Source organism: Mus pahari, chromosome 3, assembly GCF_900095145.1.
Source record: "Mus pahari chromosome 3, PAHARI_EIJ_v1.1, whole genome shotgun sequence".
Lineage (NCBI taxonomy): Eukaryota > Metazoa > Chordata > Mammalia > Rodentia > Muridae > Mus > Mus pahari.
In genome coordinates, this window is record NC_034592.1 from 132,650,939 (window position 1) to 132,660,412 (window position 9,474).

At 37.5% G+C, this 9,474-nt stretch overlaps 1 non-coding gene across 1 annotated transcript; it reads left to right on the forward strand.

The window, feature by feature from the left end:
- Positions 1 to 5,712: 5,712 nt before the first annotated feature.
- LOC115063788 lies at positions 5,713 to 5,819 on the forward strand. The gene has a single exon (XR_003843648.1). It is a non-coding gene; the product is annotated as a U6 spliceosomal RNA (small nuclear RNA).
- The last annotated feature ends 3,655 nt before the right edge of the window (positions 5,820 to 9,474 follow it).

Sequence of the window (9,474 nt, forward strand, 5' to 3'; positions counted from 1 at the left end):
GTTTTTATTTATTTTCTATACATACCTGATCATACATAGTTAGGTAACATTGGTCAAGATTATATTTTCCTTGTCTGATTTTTTCTAAGTCTTCTGTTTGGAACTTAAGTATACTTCTGTGCTTTTTGTCCTTGACTTTTCCTTTTCATCTTTTTATTTTCTTGCTAATATCATACAAATTCATGATTGAAGTACATTTGTGAATAATTATAGATACCATATTTTAGCAATGTGTGTTCTACGTCCTCATAATAGTATTGAGGATTCTGAGTGTTTACAGTTGGCTTAGCAAATATATTTTCTGTATAATATTGTTAGGAATTTCCTTCAGATTATATTCAATTTATGATACAAATTCACCGTATGCACACTCTTAATATTGATGTGTCACGTTCCTATGGTTAATTTATTTCATGTGTTCATTCATTTAATTACTTAGTTAATCTTTGAAAGATATAGTATAAAAATACTATGTGACTGAGCAAATCACCCAGTACATGTTCGTTTTAGGAATGACTCGAGTTCAGATCTTACCATCCAAGTTGGGAGGATCATGAACAGTTGCTACTCAAGATCCAGGGGGATCTAAAACCCTCTTTTCTGATGACTTATCTACATATGAACATGCAAGATGTTTATATATCTCTGTGTGGTATATCTCACACAGATATACCCGTAATTCTCAGATTAATGCTCTTCTTTACCACAGAGCATGAGATACTTTTTGAGGTCCAAACTATGTTCTACAACATTGAAACATTAGAATGCTTCAAGCCAATTTCTCCAGTTTTGCTGGAACAGCCCTCCTTTTCTAACCCATCTAAAGAGAGCACTGAGACACGGGGAGAGTGCACAGGGGAAGTACTGGCCCAGTGATTTCTTGGACTTTGATTATATTCTTGTATTTCTTGTTTAAGGGTCCATGATATATTTTTAAGTATGACATTGGATATTGTTGGTTTTTTTTAGTGGTGCCAACTAGGTTGAATAACTTTATTAATTATAATCTCATTATTTTCTGAAAAATAATGGACTTGTTATGAGTTCATGTTGAAAAGTGAAAGCATGGACTTGAGAGATGGCTCAGCAGGTAAGAGCACACTGACTGCTCTTCTGAAGGTCCTGAGTTCAAATCCCAGAAACCACATGGTGGCTTACAACCACCCGTAATGAGATCTGAAGTCAGTTGCAGTGTACCTATGTACAATAAGAAATAAAAGCTTTTTTTAAAAAAAAGTGAAAGCATGGTGCTAGCATCACCATGTGTGGTGGGTATGTTTATGCACATGAATGAATGTGTCCACGAGGAAAAGGCTAATGACAAGAATTTACACTAGAGCTACTGTGACATGCAGGTTTAAGCTGCCTGATATAGGTATTGGGAACTGAACTCTGTCCTCTAAAGGGCAATATTTGCATTTACTCAGTGAGCCACGTATCCAACCCCATCAACTCATTACTTTCGTCTTCCAAAACTACCTGTCCATGGTGTTGCTATACAAAGTAGGCTGAGTCCTCTCACTGATGTGAGATTGATGATTGATATCATCAATCAAGAAAACCCTACATGGCTTAGTCTAAAGACCAAGTCTTATGGATGCATATTCTCAATTGAGGTTTTCTTCTCACAATTGCCTCTAGCTCATATCAAAGAGAAAAATATTATTTACCATGAGCCATCTCACACACACACACACACACACACACACACACGCACACACACACACACACACNCACACACACACACACACACGCACACACACACACACACACACACACACACACACAAGTAAGGTTGTGTAAACTGGCATTTCATTTTTAATGCCTTATGTTGATCAAATGCCTCTAAATATATGTTAAAATTTGTTCTTATACTTGCATTAGAAATGAATTATTTTATTTAATTATTTATAATAAAAGTCAATGATCAAGATGTATTCTCCCAAGAAAGCATAAATTGGTAGATGGAGTTGTATGATTGTCAAAAATACTTAGAATACATTTCTTTTCTACAGATAAAATTACTGAAGACGCAGTAACCACCTTATGTAGCATCCAAAGTGCATGTAAGTTTGCTGTGTATATAATAAATTGGCTGCCACACTATATCTTCTCCAAACTAATTATATAAAGAAATGAACATTGAAATAAATCTCTGTAATATCTACTGAAACAAAAGAGAAATACCATCCTTGCAAGTTATACATTCTGTACTGAGTTCATATATGGGAACTGAGGGAACTCTAGCAGCAAAGCCCAGGCTCTGCACAACATGAACAAGCTGCTTTTAAAGGGGAACCGGTGGCTCCTAAGTTCTCTCTGGTAGTCAAGCCAGTGCCTAGTCCCACTACAGTACCACTGTGCCTATAAGAATTCAGTTCAGCAGATAGCAAGGACTTCCTGCCTTGAAATTAAAAACCTGTAATATCTGACAAAAAATGTCAACTTAAACCTCATATCTCAGAATTGAAGCCTTTCTGAGAAGCAACACATTGTATGAACCATCTCCAAAGATACTTTTAAATAGGGAAAAAGTTTTATATACTTCCCCTTCTGTCTTAGAAACCATGTTTATAGAAGATATGCTTTAAACTGCTTATCTAATTAGGTATTCAAGCTGCTCTTCCATTCATTTTTATACAAGGACATATATTGCTAGCAATCAAACTTTGTAACATCAAAGTGACTCACTTGGTATTGGTTTTAAAAACACTAAAGTTTTTGCACTGTTCAAACTTAGGTTTGACTTCTAAACATTACGGTTATGCTCTCTGTCTTCACTCTTTAAAAAGGGCATTTTATTTTGATAATGCAAAAGCACACAATTAAGAGATTTGAAATTTATTTGAAGAAATTTTTTGAGATTTACAGAAAATTAAACATATTTTAGGAGCAGCTTTCAAAACTGCCTGAACTTACAAGACTGAGACATCTTAATATTTGTCAAATATTTGATTATAATGCCTTTATTAGTATATGATCCTGATAAATAGGTAAATAAGACTACAAATAAGGACCACAACTAAACACAACAGAGTGAAGAATTCATATCTTATGATGTAATAATGTGACCCGTGGCAGTCAGAAAAAGAGCATAGCACAGTTTCTCAACCGATGCACTGTAACACTCTGTGGGTCAAAAGACATTTTTACTATGATTGCCTGCAAATTGGATGTTCATTTTATAATTTGGGTCACCAAAACATTAAAAAAAAATGGCATTATCACTGGCTTAATAATATGTCTCTTCTTTTTAAAAATTTATTCAGGTTAACAGAGAGTGGTTTGAATACAAATGTCCATGATTGCCTCATACCTGTCATCCCCATGTCTCTGCTTCCTTCCTCAAGTCCTACCTGTGTTCACCCGGCATCTGATGGAAGCTGATACAGAGCAGTTACAGAGACACAAAGTCAAACATTAGACAGACACGGGGGAGCCTTGTAGACAGTTGAGATAAAGATCGAAGAGCCAGAATGTTCAAGTACTCCACAAGAAGACCTACAGAATCAACTAACCTGGGCTCTTGGGGACTCTCAGAGACGGAACCACCATGTAAAGGGCATGCACAGGCTGGACCTTGACCCTGGCACATATAACCTCATGTTCAACTTGGTCTTCATGTGGTTTCCCTAACAACTGGAGCAGCGGCTGTGTCTGACTCTGTAGCCTGGCTTTGGATCCCTTTCTCTTAGGTGGGGGGCTAGTCTAGCCTCAGTTGGTGCGGATGTGTCTCATCCTGCTGCAAATTGATGTGCCAGAGTGGATTGGTACCCATGGGGGCACATCAAAGTGGAAAGTGGGAAGGGGATATAAGGGGGTACCGGAAAGAGAGGAGGTAGGTAGGCCTGTGATCAGTTTGTAAGGTGAACAAACAGAGAGACAGACAGACAGACAGACAGACAGACACTTTAAATTTGGCATGTGAAGTTTTTAAAATATAAGCAAATGTACATAGATTTACATTTGTGCCTGTGAAGAAAATAAGTTCCTTACAATCAGTTCCTAAAAATAAAGTCTCTGAGCTGGGCGTGGTGGCGCACACTTTTAGTCCCAGCACTCGGGAAGCAGAGGCAGGCAGATTTCTGAGTTCGAGGCCAGCCTGGTCTACAAAGTGAGTGCCAGGACAGCCAGGGCTATACAGAGGAAACCCTGTCTCGAAAAACAAAAACAAAACAAAAAACAAAAAAACAAAACAAAGTCTCTGAATAAATAAATATATTTCTGATGTGAAACTGCAATTTGAACTTTGCCAGGCTTCACCTTGTCACAAGTTAATTGCTTTTGAGATAAAAAGCAGGCATTTACAACTTAGAATACTCTTGCTGGAGCTTAAAAACAATGAAAAGGGAATGAATGATTTATTGTATGTATAAGGACAGAAGACAAAATATTGACTAGATTTATCTATACCAAACTTAATTATTAATTTAGACACAATAATTATGGTTTTTAACTTTGAATGAACCAGTTGAACTAGTGACAGAAAATGAATGTTTAGCCAGCTAGATAAGTTTTCTTAATGGAAACACACACACACACACACAGCTCTATTGTAAACTTTTTTTTTTTTTTTTTTTTTTTGCTCAGGCCCCACTCTCTCCAACCCCAGTTGCTCCAACCCTGCTCACTCCAGCTCAAAGATTGATTGACTGATTGATTTATAAATAAGTACACTGTTGCTGTCTTCAGACACACCAGAAGAGGGCATTGGATCCCATTACAGATAGTTGTGAGCCACCATGTGGTTGCTGGGAATTGAACTCAGGACCTCTGGAAGAGCAGTCAGTGCTCTTAATAACCGCTGAGCCATCTCTCCAGTCCCTGGAGTAAACTTCTTTTTCATTTATGTGTGAACTTTTAGTGAATGCTTGTTTAAAAAGTATGCTTGGAAAAGTCATGTGGTTTATTCTCCTAAAAAAAGGTACAAAAATCTAGGAACAATGACATTAGACAAGGGCAGGAGAGAGCAGAACCCAGCACGAAAATTAGAAACTAAGCCATAACAAGGAGAGAGCACACGAGAGAGAAGAGAAGCAAAGAGCCTTCGGAGACAGCAGAAAGAAAATTGAGGCTTCTTATTATCGTGAGACAGAACATGATATTTTTCCTTCATAGCGAGGCAGGTTTAGTCTTACTAAAGAGGGCAAAGCTGTTTCTTACAGACTTGGGTTTAATTCATTTAGCAATAAAACTTTAAAGTTTTTTCTTTAATTATGCAATAAAGGTTGAAGCTTATTTTACATCTAGAATGAATGAGTTATTTCTACATTGGTGCTTGGGCTTTTGCTCCATATGTATATGTATGTAAGTAAAGGTGTGTCTTGTGTGAGTACATGAGCTGATTACAGAGATTGTTAGGACCAACACATAAGTATGTGATAATGAGTGAGTACATATGAATGCATCTATGCTTATGCATATTTACTTGTGTAAAAGATTTTCCTTCTGCAACTGTGACTCTCTTCTTCTGGTTCAATAAAAGTTATTGCTCCAGACCTCCTTCCATCTGGGAAGTGAGAGGCAAGGCTTCAGGCCAAGAGAAAAAGGAGTCCTAGCAATTAATCTATTACTTAATCCCTTGCTGTGAAGCAACAAATGTTAATACCCAAGCCAGCGGTTTTTAAATATCAGACTAAAAGAAATTTTATAGATTTTTTTTTTGAGAAGCCAACATCTTCAGCATTCAGCATAGTTAAAAATTTTAAAGCCGTGCTCGCTTCGGCAGCACATATACTAAAATTGGAACGATACAGAGAAGATTAGCATGGCCCCTGCGCAAGGATGACACNCAAATTCGTGAAGCGTTCCATATTTTTTAGCCCAGAAACATAGAATACCCAAGATACATTATGCAAAACAGAAGAAAACCAAGAAGGATGACCATTGGGTGGATACTTCATTCCTCCTTAGAATAAGGAACAAAATACTCATGAAAGGATATAGGTACAGAGTCAAAATTTAGAGCTAAGATGAAAGGATGGACTATCCAGAGACTATCCCATTCGGGAGTCCATCCCATCATCAGCCACCAAACCTAGATACTAATGCTCATGCCAGCAAGATTCTGCTGAAGGGACCCTGATATTGCGGACTCTTGTGAGGCTATGACAGTGCCTGGCAAACACAGAAGTGGATGCTCACAGCCAGCTATTGGAGGGAACACAGGGTCCCCAATGGAGGAGCTAGAGAAAGTACCCAAGGAGCTGAAGGGGGCTGCAACCCTGTAGGTGGAACAACAATATGAACTAACCAGTACCCCCTGAGTTTGTGTCTCTAGCTGCATATGTAGCAGAAGACGGCCTAATCGGCCATCACTGGGAATAGAGGCCCCTTGGTCTTGCAAACTTTATATGACCCAGCACAAGGCAAGGGCTGGGCCAAGTAGTGGGAGTGGGTGGGTAGGGGAGCAGAGGTGGGGGGAGGGGTATAGGAAACTTTCGGGATAGCATTTGAAATGTAAATAAAGAAAATAATAATAATAAAAATAAATAAATAAATAAAAAAAGAAAAAAAAAGTTTAAAGCCCAGAGATCATCAGGTTTCTGAACTACATCCAACTCTGTGTCACACTCCAACCCATTTCAGGCTGGGCAGGCTCCTGGCAGTTTTTTACTGTAAACTGTTAAGGATAATTAAGAAAAGCTTGTTAAAATTTGGTCACTTTATAAATGATCAAATTCTTTAATATGTTTAAAACTAAATTGTAGTCATGGAAAATATAATACAGTCAATTACAGGAATAAGTCTTATGTAGCATTCTGTTTCATAAGCAAATATCTAAAAACAGGCAAGGATTATTTAACTCAGATGTGGTTTGTAGATACTTGCCTTCAAACTTATTAGATATGCACTGAATATGGCATTTAAGATGCTTAAACTTACTATGACAGATAAAGATCCTTAGATCTTAGTAATGACTTCCAAGATATCCAAGAAGGTAATAGAGAGAGTAACAAAGGACTCCAGTTTATTGTGTTAATGCTTACCACTGGGAAAGACTGTCCCAATGCCTCACCCACTCCTCCGGCATGGCCTAAACCATGGATATCCAAATGCAAGAGAGTGGATTGCCCCATTTTCTCTAGACAATTTGATGTCAGTCCCTCCCATGCTTCAGACCCTCCCACTAAGACACAGGGAGAGTGCACATGGGAAAAACTTGCCCAATGATTTCTTGGATTTTTTTCTCTGAAAAATGATGGACCTTCACCAATTTTTGTATTCAGGAAATTTACAATATTATGAATTCCTTGAGTTTTTTGGTTTGAAGGATTTTCTGTGGAGAAACAGTTTTGCATTTCTTTTCTTTGTCTTACAGAATCACTTATTCTCATTTCTTGGCATATCTATGCTTTTCAGTTGTTACAATTATCATTGTTTCATTTTTTTCTATTAAGTGATTGATATGAATAATACTTTGCTTTTGTTTTTTTTAAGAAATTGTCGTAGTCATATATTCCTGTTCCCGTGGCCTATTAAACTTCAGATGTCAGTCAACATGATATATCCTAGAGTTAACTGAAGGATCATCAAGTGTTACCATGCCTAGATAAAGAAAGATGAATGGTAGGTCTATGAGAGATTGTGTTGATTGATGATTCTTGTGGGAAGGCTCATCCACTGAGGTGGCAATATCCTTAAGCAAGAGGGCGTGGGTTGGATAAGCAAGCAAGCGGAGCATGAGATCGTGAACACACAAGAGCAAAATGTCAATAAACACTGTTTCCTCATGGTTATTGCCTTGAATTTTTAGTTTGAGTTTCTAACCTAAGTTCTCATAGTGATGGATTGTCATCTGGAAGTATCAGGAAAATAAACCCATTTATTACCCGAGTTGCTTTTAGTTAGCATTTTTTTCAGCAACAGAGAAGGCAGTTATAAGAAAAAATTAGGACCACAAAAGTGAGTTTGTGGTTGCAAAGAACGTGGGAGTATTGACTTTGGAAGAATGTGGATATCAACTTTACATGACTTTACATGACCAAAGGCGTAGAAATCTGTCCACAGAGCTTAATGAGACAGTCTTGGAGGACCTGGAAAATCAGAGTATTGAGGGTAATTCAGAGAGTGGATGTCAAGGAAATCACATTGTCATTTCAATAGACGAATGGAAAGCATTTGACAACATCCAACATGGCTTAGTGATAAATGTCCTTGTCAATGTACAGATAAAGGAAAAAAATACTTCAAGGTAATAGGAGTGTGTAGGAGAAATCCTGCCAACACCATCCTTAACAGAGCTTGAAGCAATCAAGATGAAGAAAGACATGTATCACAGGTGTCCATTATATCCAGTAATTTACAGTGTAGTTAGCTCTAAATACCGGCTGGAGGAATGAGGCAAGGGAAGGATATTAAAGGAATGCAAATATGGAAATAAGAAGTTTGAAAATAACAATGGAAATTCCAAAAGTTCCACAGGAAATTTCTAGAGACAATAAGCTAATTCAGGCATGAGGTTGGATACAGAATTATCCTGAACAAATATATAGCTGTTCTATACAACAAATGTACAAAAAGATGATAAACACAATACTATTTACAATACCATCAAAGAAAATTAATACTTAAACCTAAAGAAGGAAGTGAAGGACATCTTCGATGACAGAACATCAGATACTCACAAATTGATGGGTTTAGTAATATGAAAAAGATCATTTTACATAAAGGTATTTATTGGAACCTTAACTAATATCCCATATCATTCAGAAATAGAAAATTACATACTAAAACTTATATGAAATAACCAAAGACCCTGGATAGGCAAACATCCCTGAAACAAAGGAACAGTTCTGGAGAGATCAGTTCTGGAGAGATTAATGTTCTATATTTCATATATTACAGACCAATAGTGGAAAAAAAACCTCTACTGGCACAAAAACAGACATGAAAAACAATGGAAGCAAGTAGAACACCCAAACATGAGTACATGTAACCTCAGCAGTTCAACACCTGATCAAGATGTTAAAAATACCTGGACAGTGGTGGCACACACCTTTAATCCCAGCACTCGGGAGGCAGAGGCAGGCAGATTTCTGAGTTCGAGGCCAGCCTGTTCTACAAAGTGAGTTCCAGGACAGCCAGGGCTACACAGAGAAACCCTGTCTCTAAAAAACAAAACAAGAAAACAAAACCAAAAAACAAAAAAAACCCCACACACCTATTTACTCTCAAGAGGCAGTAACTAAAACAACTGCCTCACATTCCCTTTGAAGACAGAAGTATATTCTTGTATGACTAATTTTTAAATTTAAATGATCAGATTCGTGGAAGTCTCTCACTATTGCAAATCAGTGCCACATGCTATTTTATACCCAGCCATTTAGCCTTATGCTTCCCATGGACCTGTAGTTACAGATATTGTGAGCCTCCATGTGGGTGCTCAGCACCAATCCTCAAACTTCTTGAGTTATTTCTTCAGCCCTTCTTTTCTGTCTAAGGGAACCTGGATTACTAGGGGATCAGACTCTT